Genomic DNA, 22,601 nt, shown 5'->3' with positions numbered 1-22,601 from the left:
ACAGCCTGCCAAGCCAAGGGTTGAAGACCAGACTTGCCCAAACCCACAGAAAGTGAGAAGATTTCATATGGCTGTGTATGGGAGCTAAGTGCTTCTGTTCTGGTTGGATGTGTAGAGAAAGGGATAGTTAAATGCACAGCTTTTTTGACTTTCAGTTTTCCCTGACATTTTGGGGAAATACAGCTTTCTTAACCTGTGTGAAAACAGCAGATTACAGAATAACACCTAAGAGGCTATCAAATAAATATTTTCTGCACTTTTGATGTCCTTATTATGCCACAAGTTAATTTATCTTCCGTAGAGAAGGTAGGGTAAAATTAGCCACAGAGAGTGAAAGTGACTCTAAATCCCTGAATATTATAAGGATATGTGTAAGCATGTAATAATTATGACTTATTCTCTGTCTTTCATGCCTACTTGCTTAATCAGGTGTGATTAAAGCTTAATCAGCTTGGAACGTGGTTATTGTAAATATTATAAATAGATATACCAATTTAAACACTGAATAAAGCATGAATTGCTGCATGATTTTTATCAAAAAGGCAAGGTATGACTCATCACTTCCTTTCTCTTAAGTAAATGACCTAAATACCATGCTGCACCACATTAAGATTAAATCCAAATACGTCCTCCTACTTGTCCATCTTTTCTATCAAGTCATCCTATTCTATTCTTTGGATGAGTCCTGTGATTTTTTTCAATGGGTCAGAGCCCATCATGGGTTATTTCATCTCTGTGACACCAGTAAAAATGTTGGATTCAGTTTTTTTAAAATTATTAATTCATCTAAGTAGGTAATATAAGTAAAACAACTGGGGACTTTGGGAATTTTTTTTTAATTTACAATATTTGAAGACCTGTTTCAATTTGCCAGAGCAACTTATACTTAGATATAATTGCTTTTCCTAATTGCTCCAAATAATTTCTCAAGTTTCTGACTTTCCAGGCAATATGGGATTTATCATAAATCCCTTACAAGTCTAGAACAGAAACAAATTTTTTAAATGAAAGTGTTTTTCTATTACTTTTCTTCTAAAGATAATAGTTTACATGGCTTCTCTGAAACATTCTGGAAGTAAAATATGAGTGACATAAGGCAAAATTATAATTGTTGAGGATGATATGATATTACGAAGAAATGTGTTTATTTCCAGATTCTCAGCTCTGTAGAAGAATTCAATGTATAAATGTCCACATGTAGTGTTAAATTTGTTATTTTTTGTTTTATTTCTCCCAAAATGAGTATAAATGCTATTGGGAAAAAGAGGTCAACACTTCTGAATATAATCAAGATTTAACAGAATAGATTATAATTTACATTTTATAATGCTCTGAATTTGAAGCCAAAAACTGCTTCTAACCTAGAATCAGGTTGAAATATGTTATTAAGTCTTGATTGAGACTATTAATTTCAACAAGATCCTTTTTTGCAATTTTTATACTTTTGTAATTATTTAAAAGTGCAGTTATTTTAAATGTATGGGAAAATTTGCTTTCTTTCTTTCTTTTTTTTTTTTTTTTTACAAAAAACAATACAAAAATTAGAAAAGAGAGTTAAGGAAACTTATGTCTATCTTCTATTATAAACTTTTGGTGATACAAAACATAATGCTACTGAAATAGGTCATAAATAATTTGTATTTCCCTGGAATAGTAGAATTAGATAGGTAATTTACTTCCGCAAAGTATTATGTTCTGAATTTTAAAGACAACTTTTGCATGAACTTTAATGCCAAATTACACTTCAAATTTTTAATAATGACAATGTCATGGTTACACATATTTTAAAAAGTACACATTTGTATTTGCAATCATTTTAAATACATGCTGCAGTTTTTCTTATTCACATGATTTTAAAAATCTAATTACCTGCCTTGGATTTTTCTAACTTTTATAAGAATGTGGAAAAGAACCATTTTATTTTACCTGGTAAACAGATGTTACATTCTACAGTGGTATGGGGAGCTGAATAAGATTTCTTTATAACTAGTGCAGCTGTTCCTAACAGAATTTGAACTTTTTTGCAGATATGAGTCTGACAGGTAGAAAAACTACAGAGCAGCCAGGCTCAGCTGGGTCCTGAACATTTGAAAGACTGTCCCAAGAATCCTGGCAGCACCCAGATGATAGTGTGCTCCTTTCGACAGTCACTGTATTCATTCCCCGGAAACCAGTATCAGGCTGAGAATTCTCTAAGGAGCATTTGGCAGCCAGGAAACTGATTCCAGCCCTGAAAGCAATGTTCTCCAAACTTCATTTACTCCGTAAAAGAATATGAAAATCTCTACAACCATTTGCAAAAGTTTAAAGTGACATCTAAAATTTGTCCAAAATGTAAATATTACAAATTATGTAACTTTCAACTATTCTTAAATATTGATCTTTTTATGTTGTTTTAAAATTGGTATATAATTTTAAAATGCATCTTATGAAATTTAGATGAGAGAGTGATTTAATTTCCTGTCATCGGAAATCTAAGAAAATAGTAATCCATACATGAACTCATTAACAGCTGGAAATTTTACATCTTCCCTCTATTTTTTAAGCCTATTTTAAAATTTCCCTTTCTCATAAAGTTTTATCCAAGTTGCATATAATTTAATTCACCAAATATAATTTTATTTTATTTTTAAATCTTCTACTAATGACCCTGTTATACTTCTTTGCAGCAAAAATACAAAAGAAATATAATTTTTTAATTTCCTAACAGGTTGTAAATGTTAAAAAATATTTCTTGTGTAATAGTACAATTATTATTAGTAAGCATGTATTAATAATGTATCCAAATACATTCTATTATTGAATTGTTTAATATAACTAAAATATTAAAATATTGATAAGTATACATTAAATTTAAAAGAATAAAATTATCTCTTAATGAGTTTTGGTTTTTCCCTCATAGATCTGTATCCAAATGTTACTTATTGCTAGAATAAGTTAGAGTTTGATATTACTTCTATTCTTGTTTGTCATTTTAATTGAGGTAAATGCTAAAACAAACAAACAAAATCCTTATTTATAAATGAGAATGAAAACACTTTTTAATTACAGTTACGACATTTAATTCTTGGACTTTCATACAGCTTTTGTGGCAAAAAATTACTGTCATGCAAAAATATTTTTAAAGATCTGCAGAAACTTTGTTTAGCCCTTCTTCATTTTGGCAGAAGGCAAAGAATTAGAGCCCCCCATGATTTGTTACCCAGACATGAAACTCTTTCCCTCTTCCACTCCTATACCAGCTGAAGTGTTTTTCCCTCCAAGACATCTTCATAATAAGATTTCAGGTGGAGGAAAAGCATGGCTTCTTTGTAACTACAGACTCTTTTTTAGGAAAGAATTCACAGGATACGTGTGGCTCTGAAACCATCCTTAACATTATCCATGCCCTTAGACAGTCTTTGTGAACCTCCACATAAGTACTTTTGTTGAGGACCACTGTCTTGTATCTGTGGCACCTTGGTGACCTAAGAAGTATTAAAGAAAAAATAAATAGGAAGATGGGCTGTTTTCATTGCATGCCTACTGATGGTTTTTCTACAACATTTTAGTTCGTGATTATTTCTTAAAACCCTGACAAATAGATAAGAAACATAAGTCAGTGTGCTGTACCAAGAAAGGCCTGGATTTAAGAATCCCAAAGCATGGTTTCAACTATTAGTTATATTCCTAACTGGCCTCTGGAAAACATCACTATGTTTCTCTGGGCCTCAGTTTTCTCGTTTGAAGGCTGGGACAGTGTTTCCCAAAGCTAAGTGAGATGACTTTAAGTGGTGTATGTCCAAACTTGACTTGACACATATTTCTTTTATGGTTTATCAGGAAAAAATAGTCTACTAAATCCTCGATCCTTGAATATAGTTTTTTAGAAGGTATCTAAAGCATATTTTAGGTTTTTTTTTTTAAAAATCTATTTAGAAAAAATATTAAATAGATATTAAAATTCATGTGTAGGAATTAATGAAGTTTGTGGAAAACTAGAAGACTGACAATTTCCATGGTCTATCAAGGTCTAGCATTGTATAATTTTATTTAAAACATTTGGAAGGAAAAAAAAGGAAGGGAGAAAACAAGGAAGGAAGAGGGAGAGGAAGGGAGAAAGGACTTTAAGAAGGCTATATATTTCTAGGTAGGCTTTTAAAACCTCATAGTCATGGATGGAAAATAGCATCCCACGCAAGAAAGTTCAAAAGACAAGTTCAGGCAAATTATTAAGTTAAGCATTAATGAATAGATGTTTTAAAGGCAGAATACCAATTATGCGAATCAGGCTTTCTTAACTCTCTGAGCTTGAGCTAAAAATCTTCACCATGTCTATATAGCCAAGTGATGAGGAAATTTGAGTAATTACCCAGAAAAGGCAGGCAAATAAAACTTAACCACAAGGCTCAGAGGACTGAGTTGCATGCTTACATAGGCTGTCTTTACTGATAGAATTATTCGGGTAATCTAATAACCCCCTTATCACACGGCCTGTGTTGCCACAGTCGATTTCTAATGCCAGACTTTTAGTCAGGATAGCTTACAGAGAATAAATGCTCTGCAAAGGGTGTAGGTTTTTCCAGGTTAGTAAAGAAATTCTACTTTTCAAAAAGGTTATCCATTACTCACAGATAAAGAATAGACTGAATTAATGAGTATTCATATAAGCAATTTTCTAAGCCTTATAGATCAAGAATATGTGTAAATGCATCCAGCTAGTAATATTAGGATATTTTTAGCTTCATTATTTTTCTTGTTATATTCAATTTTCCTGAAGTTTTTAGTAATATATTAAGAGTAAAATCTAACTTTCCTTCTTCCTCCTTCCTGTGTCCTAATACTTAAGATCAATAAAACGAAAGTTGCTCAGTCAAATAAAAATATATAGTGTGTATATGCACAGAGGCACACACACACATACATACACACACAAATGAACACAGGTACACATAAACACCACCAAACAAAATTTATTTTAGAATTGCATCAATTAAAGAATGAATCAATCCGAGAAAAAGATGAAAAACATTATCTCAGCTATGCCCTAAGCTAATTCCTTTCTTGTCCTCTTGTCTTATATTCTAACAAATGAAAGTCTCTCTATTTGGCCTAGTCTATAGTGTTTCTCAGGCTCTAAGTGCGTTTTCTCCAAATAACCATAGTAACTCTATGTTTGTTGTTTTACAAAGCATTTTTCCACCCATTTTCTGTATTTAATATAACAGCCTTATGGGACAGGAACACCTAAAGAAGAACTGGACAGTTTCTCTGAGCATTTCCTTTTGCTAGAAAAGTTCAGAATAATAAGAAAGCAACACTAATAACAGCTGCCATTTATTAAACATTTATTACTATCGAAGAGTTTTTAAGCACAAAAATATTTCTTATTCCTCACAACATTGAAAAGAGATATTACTTTATTTTATAAATCAGTAAGGAATGCTCTGAGGTTAACATTCTCAGGGTTATACACATAGTAGTGGCAGAATTGGGGGCTGAACCTAAATTGATCTTTTCCTGAAACCAGAAGGATTTTCTTCTATTTCAGCCCACTCCCTTACTAATGGTTCTCACTTAATGTTTGCTGAGTGAAACCTAATACTCAGACATGCTCTTTTCAAATGAGCTCAATAGCAGATGTCAGTTCAAATCCCTTAGGTAGTTAGAATTAAGTAGAAATGGTTGGAAATTTCCTTATTGACTATGAGTAATAGTGAGGCCATCTGGGTAACATACAAACCCATTCACACCAATTCTTCTCCAAATGCCCCAGAAGCATTATTACTTAGCAGAGCAGGCCAAAGAAGTTTAACTAGCTGCTTTAAAGGAAAGGTGGGGAAAGAGGAGCTTTGCTCTAGCATGGTCAGGTCATTCTACTGCCAGTACCGTCCTGGAAGGGTCTGGTTTCAACAGGTGTCAGTCCAGGGACTATTACAAAGAAGGAAAGGGAAAGATAGGGCAAGCACACTTTTTAAAAAGTCTTTCCTTATTTATTCATAAGTTGAAAGGAAAGAGTGTTGGCAGAATGTGAGTGTTCTATATCAAGAAAGGAAATAAAACAATTGAATTAGTGCAGTGTTTTCACTGTTCTGGTAAGAATGAAATACATGGGTATATTCAAACTAAATGCTCTATTTATATACGCAGTTTAAACTGGTATTTCTCAATATAAAGATATATGATGAAATGATAAAATTCACGCCAATAATTTAAATTAAAATCTTCTTTATTTAAAACATTAAATAGCAAATAAAAACACCATAAGAAGCTGAAGAGGGTCTGTCAAAGGAAGACCACCAATCTACCGCCAGGAGTCGATTTCAGTTCCCCTAAATATCCAAGCATGAGGGAATGCTGGCAATGTGAACATTCAATGGCAAAGTAGCTGAGGATTCTGTAGACGAGGTTGTCATACTCATCATTAATGGAAGTAATAGTAATCAAGTGCTATAAGCATTCTTTTTTTTTTTTTTTTTCATAAGTTCCAGGGTGCATGTGCATACATTCTAAATGCTGGTCTGTTAAACCTATGTGCAAATTTTCAAGGACTACTCCAAAAGATAATAGCAGCAAGCCCACATTCAAATGCTGGAGAAAAGGAATGGGCTCATGGCAATGAGGGAGTTAGATAATGCTTATAAATCACACTTGGGAGGCATTTTCTTCATGTTCACAGAATCTGTAACACCCCTTTGCAGCAGAGTATGGCGTGTTTCATTTTTTATTTTTCTAAGTTAAGTAACAAGTTTAGAGTATATCTAAAATTTATTGGATACTAATTGTGTCCCAGGGCCTATGTTTAGAACATTTATTTGCACTGTCTTATTTAATCCTTACAACAAGCCTATGGGGAAAATTTCATCATTACTCTATGTATTACATGAGGAAATTGAAGATTAAAGAAGTCAAGCATCAATAGCCATGTGGCTGTTAAGTGGACCTCTGAGATCCTAGAACAGGTCAATCTGACTCCAGACTCCTTTAGCACACACTGCATTATTTGATAAGAACATAAGGGAGTTGCCCAGAGCATCTAACCTCAAACCTATCTCTATTAATTCCAAAGTCCTTTATTTTTCCATACCCACATCTTCCTCTATATTGAATCTTGTAGTGGATTTTATTAAATGAAGTGTGGATTTTCCCTAAGAATGTCTACATGAACTTATTTACCACAAGATGGTTTTCATCCAGATAGAGGTATATCTATCAGGAATAAATATTTTCTGAGCACTTACCATCTGCCCCACACTACAGTACACCGTTGAGTTCACTGAAATGAACCTGATGGCTTCTGGAATTCCAGGCAGCAACATGTTTCTCTAAATCCAGTGAAAATAGGAACTCATAACATCTTCAGCTTACATATTTACTATTAACAGGAAGGGGGAAATAAAATGATTTCATTTCCCTTTGCGCTGTTTGAGGAGCAGTAAAGCCCAGCGTCTTGACTTTGAGTCATACACCTTGAATGGTAGGTTGGGCAAACTGGTGGTCACCTCCAGGTCCCAACCTGTACAGCAACCCACCTTGGAAAGCCTCATCATTCAGGGAGGTAAGTGTGCCAGGCTCCACAAACCTGGACTTGCTGGTGAAAAGTCTCTCCAGCCAAGAACAGCACAGCCAGGAAAGGGTAGTGGGAGGTAGAAAGCAAGCTCAGAGCTGGCAAGTGGGCAGAGTGAGTCATCTCTTTGATGTGGAGTGGTTATTCCAAACACAGCAAAGGTGAGCAAGCATTTCCTTCCTCTGACTACCCTAACTACAGTGGCAACAGCCCCTTAATGTAGGAAACTGAGTCACAGGCTAGGGAGGTTTCAGAGACACAGGAGGAAAATTGCTAGACTATACTGTAATACCAATTTTACTATGATAAATTTAGTGTCAGCCTGGTAAAATATCATTCTGCCTTATTTGCATAAATTAATTTTCCCTTGTTTCCACAACCTTTGCTCATTGCTCTCTATTCTTAGTAGGGATGCCAATTAAGAGATGTACACATAGAGCAAGACCTTTCAGCAGAATTAACTCTTTAAAGGAATCAGTGAATGTGAGTGAAAAGAAGACCGGGATTGCCTTATTAAGAGAATGAAAACACCATAAAGAAAAGATTATTAAACCCACCGGTGGTTCTGGGAATGCCTGGTTTTTTCATAAGAACAGTTTGGTATACTGGGTCAAGCTAGAATTCGCCTGCCTCAGCCTAAATGGATTGAGTTCATTTGCAGAAAACAGAGGAAAAGCACGCTGTTTCCACTGGTTTCAACTTGAAGCAGGATTGTCTCTTGGTGTCTCAGCATGGGGCCTTCTTTACTCTCCCTGGAAGCAAGGTCCAGAAACATAAGGGCTATGTTTTCTAGACTCCTTATAAGTAGTGCTCTGGTTTAGGGTCTTCTAACAAGAAACACATGCACGAGAAGGTGGAAGAGAAGGCACCGTTATTGCCCTGGAGTTAGTGAGCAGGTACAAGGTCATTGGCAGACAGCAGATCTGAGGTTTTGCCAGTGACTTTTGGGGGTCTGCCTGAAAATCATCTACTTAGGTGCCTCAGGCAACTGAGACAAGTGATGAAGGTTCCTTGCAACTCCTGCCCTACCTGAGTTCCTGAATATTTGTGGCAGTTGCCCTGATGTTTTTGTCTTACAATGTTCTGTAAACCCTAAGTTAAATTACTTCCTTATTGAATAGCTAAAGAGGTTTCTGTTTTAAACTAAACCCTACCTGTCACATACTTCAAAGGGGCAAATAAGGTATCCAAATAATTCACATTTCATAAATTATTAAGGATCTATTTTTATGTACGAATTCATCTTTTTCAAATGTTTATATTTTCATTGTGTACAAATTCTTGTAGCAATGACTTACAAAATTTACTATGGAGTCATGAAATATATTTCATGCTTCTCATGATACCTGTTGTATATTAACATATGTTCATCTATCCTATGTCCTCAAAGAGTTCTATATGTTTAGTCTGTTCTTATGTCAGAGAATACAAACATACATACACGCACAACCTGAAATTTATTTTGTAAATTTAGTTGGCTTTGTCTGAATCTTTTCTGAGCAAAGAGTAGGAGAGATAGAAATGCCTGAATTCTTAACAATAGCATCCAAAATTTTGACTCATGTAGGCCAGAGTAAAGAGGCAAGGTGAGTCTTTCAGAGAAAATATAATCTTCATGAATTAACTTTTTTCCCTTCACAAAGATCAGGCTTAATCTTTGCTCCCTCTTGCCTCTCTCATATTTATTTTCGTTTCCCAAACAGCAAAGGAAATATGCTTAATTTTAGACTTACCTGAATCTCAACATTGTGGGTAAGGGGACTTGTTATGAGCAGTTTAAATTCTAAGGCCTCATGATTATTGAATAAACATTGAATGAAAATGGAGTGAATAAAATATCATGAGATTAATAAGTTTGACATGGTTGCATATGCTTTAGTTTGCTTATGTAGAACATTATAACTGAAAGAAATGCTCTGCAATTTTGTGGATGATGTCATTTGATTATTTGACTTTCCTAGAAAGGAATAGTTTAGATGTTCACTGCCCAAACTATATCACCTCTCTTTCCTTTGGGTGTGCTGTAAGATTTTCAATGTAAATAAGATGTCAAAAATTGGAAGCCCAAACCACAGAACAAAGATGGCTTGCAGATTCATCTATGTATTCATTCATTCATTCATTTAAAAAACCATTAATGAAGTTTATATTATATGCCAGCCTCTGTTCTAGGCACTGGGGACATAGCCATGAGCAAAATAAACTAAAATCCCTGTCTTCGAGTAGTTTACATTCTATTGTTGGAAGAGATAGAAAACAAATCAAATAAATAAAATTCATAATATTAGATGAAGACAAGAGTTTTTGAGCAAAATCAAGCAGGAAAGGAAGTAAGGGGAGAGGATACGATTTCAAATAGGGCGGTCAAGGAATGTCTCACTGAGGTGAAGACATTTAAGAAAAGACATGAAGAAGATGAAGGAATGAGCTATGTGGCTATGTAGGGAAAGGGTTCTCCTGGTGAGGAAAGTGCTGGTACAGTGGCCTTGAGACAGGAGAGTGCAGTGCACAGCTCAGGAACAGCTGGGTCAATGTGGTGGTGGCAGAGTGAGTAAGAAATTGTTAGGAGGGCTGTAGGAAGGAGGTTAGAGAAGTAGCAAGCACCCGTTTGTAGCCATTATAAAGACTTGGGAAATGATGTGCTCTGTTAACTCAAACACAGTTTAAAAGTAATGTATTTCATAACATTTGATTTCTAATACCCCTAAGATTTGGCAATACTACACTGTACATTACCACATTATGACAGCAAAGCTGAGCAGTAGTTGTCCCTTGATATGGTTTCAGGGCTTTCCAGTGCTTCCTTTTTCTTTTCTTTGACAAGATCACACGCTGTCACTCAGACTGCAGTACAATAGCACAATCTCAGCTCACTGCAACCTCCGCCTCTCAGGCTCAAGCCATCCTCCCTTCGCAGCCTCCTGAGTACTTGGGACTATAGGTGCATGTCACTATACCTGTCTAATTTTTGTATTTTTAGTAGAGATAGGGTTTTGCCATGTTGCCTGGGCTGGTTTTGAACTCTGGGCTCAAGCGATCTGCCTGCCTCAGCCTCTCAAAGTGCTGAGATTACAGGCGTGAGCCACTGCGCTCTGCCTCCAGTGCTTCCTATTTCCGATATTCTCACACTTGGCCTGCTTTATTAGGACCTAAATTGATTTTTGGTTTGTGTCTTTATAAATGAGGGGTCAATTGGCAGCTGCCTTACTTAGTCCCTTCATAGCCAAAATGTTGATGGAATGACTCTAGGCCTTGGGAGATACAGTCCTGGCAAGCGGCTCCTTTTGGCTCCCTTTGGAGTCCACATTGTTCTGTGAATGACCACAAGCCACATGTATTAACACATGACAAAATTTGCTGTCTCATCACAGCACTACACATCCAGGTGTCTGCCACCTGTGCACTCAGGAAGACATGTGGCTGTGGGCCAGCACATCATCAACTCAGTTGTTTTAGTTTCACTTTGGACATTCAGAGCTGCCTTATGATATGAGGAGAAGTTTTTAAATAGTTTGTTTTTGTACTCAGAGTTCAGCTTTATTTACAGATAACATTGTGGAATAGAGTTTAATTGTGTATCCATGTGTATGTGTGTGGTTGACATGAACAAGGAGAGAGAGTAAAAGAAAGGGTGTTGTCCATGATCAAATCAAAATAAAATATACTGATTCTTCCATATTTGTGGCATACTTGATCCTCTGCTAACTACCAATAACCGGGATTTGATCTGGACTGGTTGGAAAGTCCACAAGGTCTAAAAATGATCAAATGTCCTCTCTATGGATGATTTTCTTTTCTTAAATATACTACAAAATCTATTCATCCACACCTGATGACTCAGAAACTATTATATTTTTGTCTTCCTAATTCTGGTAGCCAAAAGTTAGGGTTGAGTCAGTCAAATGTTTCCAAAATGAGTTACAGAATGTACACTTACTCATAATAAATGTCATTGTATACAGCAGACTTGTTCTGGGGCAGCACCAACTTGTGCCTGGGACATTTATGTATTTCATTTTTTTTAATGAAATGAACATGAGTAAGAATTACTTTTATAGCTAACCTGACCCATAATAAATCTTCTTTAAAGAATAACATTTAAATCACAGCTTGGAAAATTCAAGTTGAAAACTTCAGAGTAAATTTAACTCAAAAACATTTAAGGTGACAAAGAGACATGGATATTTAATAATTTCTTTAGAACGATTCAGGTGGATAACGGATTCACCCTCAAATGACTGGCTTTGATACTTCTCCCCTCGAGTAAGAAAAATTCTTTAAAAAGCAGGAACTGCATTTTAAACTGGTTTTAAAGGGGGTTCCTTGTTTGTTTAGGAATTATGGTTTCTCTGGCTCAGCAAGAGCTCAGTCACCAAACATACAGAAAGAGACTCCGCAGTGAAAAACACTAAAATAACAGAATCTCATTGGGTATGAGTAAAAGTAAAGGTAGTTGCAGCTATGGCTATAGTAAAAGTAAGCAGAAAACTGAACATTTAGCAAATGAATACACTGTAAATTGTTCATTTGAAAAATGCAAGACGTATTTGTTACAATTCAGTGTCCACTATTGACTTCCTAAATTGGATTTCATGGGAGAGAGACCCAGAGCCAGAGATTTGTGTGCTGGAAGTTTATTGTGGTACTTTTGGGAGTAAGACCCAGGAGAGAGTGAAAAACTGGCAGAGAAAGAAGTTGATCTGCAACTCAACAGCAATGAAGGCCACAGTCAGTCCTGTGGGGAGCTCTGGAGCTGGGATGGCCTTTCAGAATTGTCCTAAATTGAGGCAAGGAGCTCTCTTTGGCTGAAGGCATTTCTGAGGCAGGGACTCATTTGTAAACCTTCAACAGCTAATGTGGCAGCTGGGGCAATAAACGTCTCAGTCATGAATAGGAAATTTGGTGAGGGCATTCAGCATCCACTACAGTTAATATAGTCTCATCTTTCAAAGACAAGAGACGCTATGGCAGTCAAAATGGTGAATGATGCATAGACCTCACTGGATTAACACCACATAGTTAGTATCACAGGAAATATGGTATGTTGTGTAATTTGGATGCCAAAAACCTGAGATCAAATTGTAGCTTGATCATTTATTAGCTGCAGACAAGGCAAGCTACATAATTTGTAGGGCCCATTACAAAATGAAAATGTGGACTCCCTTATTAAAAAGGTAGAAAAAGAGTGCCATTAAAAGTACTAAAATAAAAGCTTTCTTCTTCCTTTGACAGACCCTCTTCAGCTTCTTACGGTGTTTTTATTTGCTATTTAATGTTCTAAATAAAGAAGATTTTAATTTAAATTATTGGCATGAATTTTATCATTTCATCATATATCTTTATATTGAGCAATACCAGTTTAAAATGCAAATATAAGAGCATTTACTTTGAATACACCCATATATTTTATTCTTACCAGAACAGTGAAAACACTGCACTAATTCAACTGTTTTATTTCATTTCTTGATATAGAACACTCACATTCTGCCAACACTCTCTCCTTTCAACTTATGAATAAATAAGGAAAGACTTCTTAAAAAGTGTGCATTGCCCTATCTTTCTCTTTCCTTCTGTGTTATAATTTTCAGCATAAAGGATTGGCTCGTACAGGGAAGTAACATAAGTACACAAGACTTCTTGGTTGTTTGTGTTACTTAGCACACCATTGCCCACTTTTTACATTTAAAGCAAATTCTGATTTGAATAGTAAGCTTGCTCAGTCATAGATATGACACACTTACTTTACACTGATTTTGAGTTTTACTGACCTCACACATTCCACAACAGAATTCTGTGCTCATGGGATGGCAAAGAGCACACACTGTGTGTAGCCCATCTGCTTATGCATATGCTCCCTTGTCCCATCTAACTTCACTTACAAAAAACAAATTCTATGCAGCTGCACAGATCATATCACTGACACTGACTATGAAGTTGACTCTAGCTATGGGACTTTGTAAATCATCCAATCCCTCTGAGCCTTAGTTTCCTAATCTGCAAAATTGGGATAATTATACTTAGCATGCAAATTTAAATAATTACCTGAGAACTAAGGAAACAATATATGTAAAATTGTTATACAAGGAGAGAAGAAAACTAATGTATACTGAGCTTCTGAGTCCTGCTTCAGCTATTCCAAAATACTTGCTCAAGATCATCCAAGACACCCTTTATCCCTTGAATCTTTGTAGATTTATTAGTCTTAGGAAATAATTTCTGCCTCTCTGAGTCCCTTCACCTGGTAATACTAACTCATTGTCAAATTCTACCTTTGATGCCACTTAACTTAACAAATGTTTATTAAGCACCTAATATGTGCCATGTGTTATGCAGGGGAGCAGAATGGGGTTCAAGTTAGCAACCATTCTCAAGACTGGTTAATTTCCCCTCTCCTTTGAACTTACCTCTGTCATAGCATGTATCACACTATGTTATATTGCCTGTTTGTATGTCTGCATCCCATCTATATTGTCTCCTTGATCTCCATCATAACTGTAGTACATACACTGTGCCTGGTATATAGTAGATACTCACTACATATTTTTGATTGACCGAATGAATACTAGCCATTATTGGAATGCAAGGTGAAGAGGTTGATCAGCAGTTGAAAAGATGACCTGGATGAGGAGAGAAGAATGAACTGAAGAAATAAATTTGGATAAGAAATGTATTTCTTAGCATATAGACTACAGAAGTCATGGAAAAAGAGGGGACATTCCAGGGAGAGTATGTATCAGAAGGAAGAAACCTGGGATGGAGCCTAAGCAACATGTACATATCAGGGGAGACATAAGTGGAAGGACCTGAGAAAAAGACTAAACCAGTGCTCACAGTGAGGTAGGTGAAAGATCAGAAGAAGGTGTGATTTCTGAGAAATTAGATGAACTCATTGATTTTGGTGATTAAAAGATATAGATACAATAAAGTAATTTCAGTGCTCAAAATGAACTTGATTAAAGGGTGAATATGATTTCAGGAGGATGTCAAATTAGGTTCATTGCACCATTTACATGAAGACAGAAATAGAGATTTAGGGTACTTGATAACAGAACTTGTATAGAATCTTAACTATTCTTGTGGCTTCAATGGGAGAAATTGCAAACAGCAAAGAAATATGGAAAAGAAAAGGTCCTTAGAAATGTCCAGACTTGAGGGCAATTGAAGGAACAGTCTACAAGTAGCAAGAGTAATTAAGAAGTGATAACTAGATCTAAGTAGACTGAAGTTCAACAAATGTGCCACCTTTAAAGTAAGCAATAAGTTATGAAAGAGAGGCAGGAAGGATAGGTATTCCTAGAACAGCCTGTTGGGGAAGGAGAGCAGGAGGTTGCTAAAAGGTTCTTCAAATTCATAGCCAAAGTACCCTGCTGAGAATGAGGGTCTCACAAGTTCAGTCATTCTTGAAAGGAATGGGAAAGGCTTTTAGTCGTTAAATAGGAGAAGAATTGTCCAGAGATATGTCACAGAATTGACCTGTGGCATTAAGTGCCACAGGATCGTGGAAGGCTATAACATTGAAAATGTACTAAACCCACTATTGGGTGATTTCATCCAGCAGTACTCAGCAGGCTGTGAGTAGGAACAGAAAAGAATGAGCCATTAGATTTATCCAAGTCTGGCTGTTTACATGGTATGTGTCAGAAGGACAAGAGGACAAGATTTGATAGTTCTGATAAAAGAGGCTTGAAAATGATCAATCATATAGTTTAGTGTGAGTTAGAAAGAAAATACGACCATAATAGACTTGGTAAATAGTAATAATAAGATACATAACACATAAGTTAATATTTATTGTGTTTTTATTTAAGCCAGGCAGAATGCTACAATCTTCTTGTATGTTACCTAATTGAATACTTTCAACTATCCTGTGATATGGGAACTACCAGTAATATATATCACTTTGAAAATGAGGATGCTGAGGGTTAGCATGAATAAGCAACTTAGCAGCTTTTTCAGCTACTAGGTAGTAGAGCTTGGACTTGACTTCAGGTCTTTCAGCTCCAAAGTTCTTCCATTAAAGACCTATAAATATTAATGACAGCAAAGCAAAGATGAAGATGAAAGCAGAAGCTCCCTAGATGAATTGGAGGTTATGTTGAATGGACTGAATATTAGATTTTAAGATATTTCAGAGGTAGGTAGTCCATCCAGAAGATGAAAAGACCTAGAAAAGTTGGTGTGTGAAGGGACTTGTAGGGAAAGATACTGTTTCTGCCCAGGAAGGTGGATCCTGCCTCCAGGCATGGATATTGAGAAACATCCAATCATTTTCAATAAAATAGCATGTCTAAATTATATCCAAGCCACAATGCTACACTCAAATTCTCCCTTTTCCACACAGATATCTTCCCTGATTCTCTTTTCTGGAAAGAATTTATTCTTCCTTTGAACTCACATAATTCCATCTTTGCCTGGATCATAAAATAATATTTTGTTTATTTGTATATTTATCTTATTACCCCTGAGCCACATACCCATGAGTCTGTTTCATCCTTAAATTTTCTAAAGCCTCTAAGATAGTTTCTTGCATGTGTAAGAGGATCAATTTAAAAGATGTTGAAAAGACTAACAAATTAAAGCTTCAAACATTTTTGAACATTCAGATGGGAATTGAGTTTGATGTTTCTTTTCTGCCAAAATGTAGTATTTCTAGTGTTTTTATGTTCCTTGAATATTTGAGAGCCTTTTGAACAGAATATAAAGTTATACTGATTTTTAAATAATATTATTGCATTTCTCAACTGAATTTTGAAACTAATTATATGTTAGAGAGATTTCCTAACTGCAAGGTGATAGCATTGCAAATATTTTTTCCTATAAACCTATAAAACAAAAATATAGGATTTTTTCTATCGGAATCTACCTACCAGTAATCACAGCTATATGATTACTTCATATTGATTGACTAGCCTAAGCACTGGAAGATTGTACAGGCATTTAAAAATTATTAAAGCAATGTAAACAAATATGCTATAAACTCCAATTTTAATTGGTGTTTAATTTATTGAGAAAAATGAAGGTGAGATTTTGACACATTTCAGTTTATTCCACATTAAAAAGAAAAGTAAAACCAAGCTTCCAACTTTCATAAAAATTAATTTTCTTCTAAGGAGGAAAACTATTTTATTTGTGCTGTTACTGATGAATTTATATTTAACTATTAAATTATTGTTGTATTATAATTCTGAGCACGTTTCTATTGAATTTAAGGAAGGCCATTTGAGTTTAGTAAAACACCTGCAAATGCAGATGAGTGTGAAATGCTGGCTGCATCTGAGCACATTTAAGATAATGTGTTTATTACTCAATTAAAATCCCAAGTAATCTACTACTTATAAATTAGAAAAAGTTGCTGAATTAAAGCCTAGGTTATGATGCAAAATCAAACTCCTTTATTTGGTGAGTAGAAATGTGAACTTTCCAATATGGTATAAAAATCAAACATAGTTGCGGCCCTAGGCAGGGGCCTGGCCCTCCCATAGTGCCTTAAGTGGGCTCCTGGAGGTGACCACCCTGCAGGGGTTAGGGGCGCACTGGGGGTTACCAGGAGCGGCTCCTAGGTGTTCAGGCGCCCAGGAGCTCGAGGTCGCACTTTTGGGACACCCCCACCCCACTCCCTGCCTGGCCTTAGGACATGCCTGGAGGCAGGGTCCACCTTCCAGGGCAGAGGGTCTTTACTCTCCTCTCCATATCAGGGCAAAGGGCAGTGTTTGCCCCCAATCCAATCCCATTTCTGTTCCCTCCCTTGGACAAGGGGCATTGTGGGGGGTGAGAAGGATGGTCCTTCCTCTCGAGTCGGGAAAGTGCATAGGGGAACTATTTAGGGCTGAGAACTTGGGCAAAATGAGGAAAATGAGCGTAGGAACTGGTTTTGGGACGCTTTGGTGACTTGAAAGGTGGTCTGTCTCTTTGGGGAAAAGAGGGGAGGGTCTCCCACCACCGTGTATTGAGGCATGATGACAAGAAGGTGTCACATGCTGCTAGGACTGACCTCTTCAGCTCCATTTGCAGCCTCCCCATGGCCTGGAGGGGTGGAGGTCGGTAGAATGGGAGGACTTTGCCTCCTTTCAGGAAACAGACCGGCTTCTGGGCTGTCTCAATGCCTCCGGGGCTGGAGACTGGCTCCTCCCAAGATCGCAGCCAAAATTGGAGGTGATGCTGCAAACAGCACTCCTGATTTTGCTTTGTGGGGCGGGGGGAGGGTAATGAGACAGTTGGAAGATGGAGATCAACCGGAGAGCAAGAAGCTGGCTTCTCAGGGAGACGCAATCAGTTACCAACTTGGACCTATCCATCGTCCTCCAAGGACGTCAATGACAGAAGAGTACAAGGTCCCAGAGGGCATGGTGGGCCTGATCTTTGGCAGAGGGGGAGAACAAATTGACAAAATCCAACAGGATTCAGCCTGCAAAGTATAGATTACTCCAGACAGCAGTGGCCTACCCGAGCACAATGTGTCCTTGACAGGAGCCCCAGAATCTCTACAGAAAGCGAAGATGATGCTGGATAACATTATGTCTCGGGGTCATAGAAGGACCCCAGGACAGTTCCACAACTCCCACAGGGGCCAGAACGGTACCGTGCAGGACATGGTCCCTGTGGGGAAGGCGGGCCTGGTCATCGCTAACGGCGGGGAGACCATGAAACAGCTGCAGGAACGCGCTGGAGTGAAGATGATCTTAATTCAGGATGGTTCTCAGAATACCAATGTGGACAATCCTCTCCGGATCCCTGAGGATCCTTACAAAGTGCAGCAAGCCTGCGAGATGCTGACGGACATCCTCCAGGAACGTGACCAAGGCGGCTTTGGGGACCGGAAAGAGCAGGGATCTCGGATTGGCGGGGGCATCCATGTGCAGGTGCCCAGGCATTCTGTCGGCGTGGTTATTGGCCGGAAAGGAGAGATGATCAAGAAGATCCAGAATGACGCTGGTGTGAGGATACAGTTCAAGCAAGATGATGGGACAGGGCCCGAGAAGACTGCTCATATAATGGGGTCCCCAGACAGGTGCAAGCACGCAGCCCGGATCATCAACGACCTCCTCCAGAGCCTCAGGCGTGGCCCCCCCAGGCCCTCCAGGGGGTCCAGGCATGCCCCCGGGGAGGCCGAGGAAGAGGCCAAGGCAACTGGGGGACCCTTGCGGGGAGATGACCTTCTCCATCCCCACTCACAAGTGCGGGCATCATGATCATCGTAGAGATCTCCCGGCAGCTACCACCCAACGGGGATCCCAACTTCAAGTTGTTCATTATCCAGGGTTCACCCCAGCAGATCCACCACACCAGGCAGCTTATCGAGGGGGCTCTTCAATCAGGGGCCACCTGGGCTCCCCCGCATGCCACGGGGCTCCCTCCTCACCAGGGCCGGGGCAATACCTACCCTTAGTGGCAACCACCTGCTCCTCACGACCCAAGGAAAGCAGCTGCGGCTACCGCGGACCCCAACGCCACATGGGCCACCTACTACTCACACTACCACCAGCAGTCCCTGGGCGGGCGCGACGCCGGACCCCGGGGCTCCACCCGCTCAAGGTGAGCCCCCTCAGTCCCCGCTCACCGGCCAGTCGGACTACACTAAGGCCTGGGAAGAGTATTACAAAAAGATCCGCCAGCAGCCCCAGCAGCCGGAAGCGCCCGGCAGCACGACTACACCGAGGCCTGGGAAGAGTACTACAAGAAGCAGGCGCAAGTGGCCCCCGGAGCGGGTCCAGGAGCTCCCCCAGGCTCCCAGCCAGACTACAGTGCAGCCTGGGGAGAATATCACAGACAGCAAACCGCTTACTACGGACAGATCCCAGGTCCCGGTGGCCCCCAGCCACCGCCCACGCAGCAGGGACAGCAACAGGCTCAATGAATCGAATGAATGTGAACTTCTTCATCCGTGAAACATCTTTTTTTTTTTTTCATTTTTTTTTTTCTGTTTGGGGGCTTCGGTTTTGCTTGGCGAGAGAGCGATGGCTGCCGTGAGGAGTATTGGGGAGCCCTTGAGGCAAGCACGGGGGCTCAGGGGAATGGGAGTGTGCCAAGCCCTCACTCTCTCGCCCGCTCTGAGTCTCACATACTTTTTCTTTCAAAATTGGGATCCTTCAGGTTGAGCTAGCCAGAGAAGATGGCGAGATCTAAATATCTGCCAAAAAAGAAACCTTACAAATTAAAAAAACAAAGAGCAAAGCAGAAGTTATTAAGTTTTATGTATATGTATGTATGTATACATAAAAGTCTCTATTCTCCACCCCTCGGCATTCCTGAACCTGCCTCTCTGACAATAAAGCAATTCAATTTCTCCCACCCTCGGCCCTCTTGTGTTTAAAATAAACTTCTAAAAAGAAAAAAAAAAAAATCAAATATAGTTAACATTGATTTTATTTTCTAGTTTGACAACTCAAGTCTTCATTTCCAAGCATGGCAATCATGTTATTGTGCTGAGGATGCCCTAAGAAAATACCACAGACTGGATGGCTTAAACAGAAATTTATTCTCACAGTTCTAAAGACCAAGAAGTCCAAAATCATGGTGCTGGCCAATTCAGTTTCTGGTAAGGGCTCTCTTCCTGGCTTGCTGAGGCTGCCTTCTCACTGTGTCCCCACATGGTAGAGAGAGACAGCTCTGGTGTCTCCTCCTTTTCTTGTAAGGGCACCAGTTCTATCAAATTATGGCCCCACCCTTGCAGCCTCATTTAATTTTTATTAGTACCTTATAGGCCCTAGCTCCAAATACTATACTGTCACACTGGGAGTTGGGCTTCAACATATAAATTTTGGGAGGATTACAAACATTTAGTCCATAACAACAATTACATTAATTTATTAAATTAGGTATCTCTTCTATTAATTTGCCTAGCTATTGGCCTGTTTAAGTTGTTCTCAAATAGATTACATAATGTTTAAGAAAATACCAATGCCTAGGGCCCACTTGGAGAAATTTTGATTTAACTGATCTGAGATTAGCATTTTTGTTCTTGCTGCTGTTTTGTTCTTAGCAGCATTAGCATTTTTGTTCTTGCTGCTGTTGTCTTTGTTATTGATGAGCTGCTCATTTGGAAAAAAAAGTGACTTTATGTACTTTATTCAGTCATCTATATCTAAAATATATCTGAGTTGCCCAATACATCTTTTTTAATTGAGGTAAAATTGACACACAATGAAATCTAAAGATTAATATAATTAAATGAGTTTTCATAAATATATAGACCCATATGAATATTATCCAAACAAGACACAGAATATTTCTGTCACCACAGAAATCTCTATAATTTCCTCCTCCAGGAAACCCTCTTCCTTCTGAGCAATCATAGTTCTGATTTTTTTCACCATAAATTAATTTTACCTATTCTTGAAATTCATATAAATGGCACCATGCAGTATGTACTCTTTTGTGTCTATTTTGTTTCATTTTGATAATTTAGATTCATCTATATTGTTGCATTCTTATTTGTTCTCTTTAATTGCTATCTAGTACTTTATTGCATGAATATATCATTATTTGTATATCCATTATCCACACTGTTTCCAGTTTGGAGCTATTATGAATAAGTTAGTATAAACTTTTTTATGCATGCTGTTTTATGGGCACATGTACTTGTTTTTCTTAGGTGTATGCCATGGAGTGGAACTGCTAGACTGTAGGGTAGATGAAAGTTGAACCTTATAAGAAACTGCCAAGTACTTTTCCAAAACATTTGTGTCATTTTACACTTTCAGCAGTAATGTATGAAGGATCCAGTTGCTCCATATTGTTTTGTTGACTGTCATGGTAGCTCTTTAATTTTCACCATTTTAGCTGGTATGAAATGGTATCACTGTGGCTTTCATTTGGATTTATCTTTTCATGTGCTTATTAGTCATGCATGCATCCTCTATTTTGTATATTCAAGTATTTTGCCTATTGTTTTAAAATTAGAGTTTTTCAATGAGATCACTTGGACACGGGAAGGGGAACATCATACACCGGGGCCTATTGTGGGGAAGGGGGAGGGGGAAGGGATGGCATTGGGAGTTATACCTGATGTAAATGACAAGTTGATGGGTGCTGACGAGTTGATGGGTGCAGCACACCAACATGGCACATGTATACATATGTAACAAACCTGCACGTTGTGCACATGTACCCTAGAACTTAAAGTATAATAAAAAATAAATAAATAATAAAATAAAATTAGGTTTTTTATCTTTTTATTATTCATTCGAAGCAGTTTTTATATGCTCTGGATAAAAATCCTTTGCATTTCAAACATTTTTTCCCAGTCTGGCCTTTACTTTTCATTTTCTTAATGTACCAGCTTTTAGAAAAGTTTGCCAGATGCAGTCATAGAACTATTACTTTCTGCCATATTTCAGGCCCATGTTTCTCTCCTTTTCTCCAGTGTTTCTAGATAAGAATTAACACTGTTTGACAAATTTGTTTCATACATGCTCATTCATTTAATAAGTTGACAATTGTGTTGAATTTGGGTCACTTTCTATTTGACCCTTTTGTCTCAATTTTGGTGCAAGCTAGAGCTTAAACTTGAGTAAAGCATGGCATATTCTGGATGGTATACTAGATTACAGTCCAGTTGGATGTTAAATGAATCCAAACGTTATCACTTCTTATTTTAATAAATTGCTTTCAATAAAAAATTCTCCAAAATCCAGAGTCAATTTTTTCCCTCAAATGATCTCACATTTAACCACTACGCAGTGGATCACACAATAAACACCATTTGGATTCTACTGTAAATTGTCTTCTAGGTATATTATTACACAATCATAATGTCTTCTAGGTATATTATTATACTTTATAACAAATAAATTTGTTTTAAAATTCTTCATTTGGCTATTTTTGACAGAAAAATTCCATCAGAATTTTTTTCTGATTTTATGATGACTGAAAATTCCAGAATACATAATTTTTTTACACGTTAGCATGACAGCATGTTAAATTAAATGAGGCCATCAGTTTCAAATGATGAAATCACATTAACTTTAATGGAAGCCAACAGTTGTGTCCATACTTATGACAGAATGATTGTGGAAACATTATTACTTTCATTCAAACATTCAGGACATCCTCAATT

The 22,601-nt window shown here is 37.7% G+C and overlaps 1 pseudogene; it reads left to right on the top strand.

Annotated features, from left to right (window-relative positions):
* The first annotated feature begins 17,592 nt into the window (after nucleotides 1–17,592).
* LOC126937289 (far upstream element-binding protein 2-like) lies at nucleotides 17,593–19,400 on the top strand (annotated as a pseudogene).
* The last annotated feature ends 3,201 nt before the right edge of the window (nucleotides 19,401–22,601 follow it).

The sequence above is a fragment of the Macaca thibetana genome, chromosome 15 (genome assembly GCF_024542745.1).
Source record: "Macaca thibetana thibetana isolate TM-01 chromosome 15, ASM2454274v1, whole genome shotgun sequence".
Lineage (NCBI taxonomy): Eukaryota > Metazoa > Chordata > Mammalia > Primates > Cercopithecidae > Macaca > Macaca thibetana.
This window is presented reverse-complemented; position numbering and strand designations above follow the sequence as displayed.